Source organism: Sapajus apella, unplaced genomic scaffold (genome assembly GCF_009761245.1).
Source record: "Sapajus apella isolate SASKATOON/1434 unplaced genomic scaffold, GSC_monkey_1.0 scaffold99, whole genome shotgun sequence".
Lineage (NCBI taxonomy): Eukaryota > Metazoa > Chordata > Mammalia > Primates > Cebidae > Sapajus > Sapajus apella.
This window is the reverse complement of record NW_022437039.1, coordinates 276,685-277,388: the sequence shown is the minus strand read 5'-3', so window position 1 is coordinate 277,388 and position 704 is coordinate 276,685.

Sequence of the window (704 nt, the reverse complement as noted above, 5' to 3'; positions counted from 1 at the left end):
CTTTCCTTTCCTTTCCTTTCCTTTCCTTTCCTTTCCTTTCCTTTCCTTTCCCTTCCCTTCCCTTCCTTTCCTTTCCTTTCCTTTCTTTCCTTTCTTTCCTTTCTGTAAACACAATTAGCACACTGTCTTTTTAGGGAGGATTCTCTCCTGTTTCCATAGCTGCCTCTCTTTAAAGGAAGGAGGGAGGGAGAGGGTGGGAGACGCAGCGTCTGAGATTAGGTCTAGGATGCGGCGCTCTGAGCAAGAAGCGCCGGCCTGGGCCGGGATGTGCTTCCCAGAGCCCGGCTGTCGTCTCTCTCCTGGAGACACGGGGCCTTCCCCCACCAGAGCGCTTACTGAGTCACACGCGGATCTGGAAAGCACTTGCTTCACCCCAAATCCTGTACCGGTGCCAAGACTCCACTCAGGAGGTCTTTAATTCCCAGGAAAAACTATCAGAAGTCACAGAAGTAGGGCGGTAGCTCACGCCTGTAATCCTAGCACTTTGAGAGGCCAAGGCAGGAAGATCACTGGAGCCCAGGAGTTCCAGAGCGGCCTGAGCAACATAGGAAGACCCAAATCACTCACAATCATAAACCAGATTATGTCCACATGATCATCTGCCCACCTCACTTTCAATTCTGCAAGTGCCCCTGCTGAAATTCCAAAAGTGGCCTCTGCTTTCTACCTTTCCTGTTTACTTTTGACCTGCAAATTTTTCCATT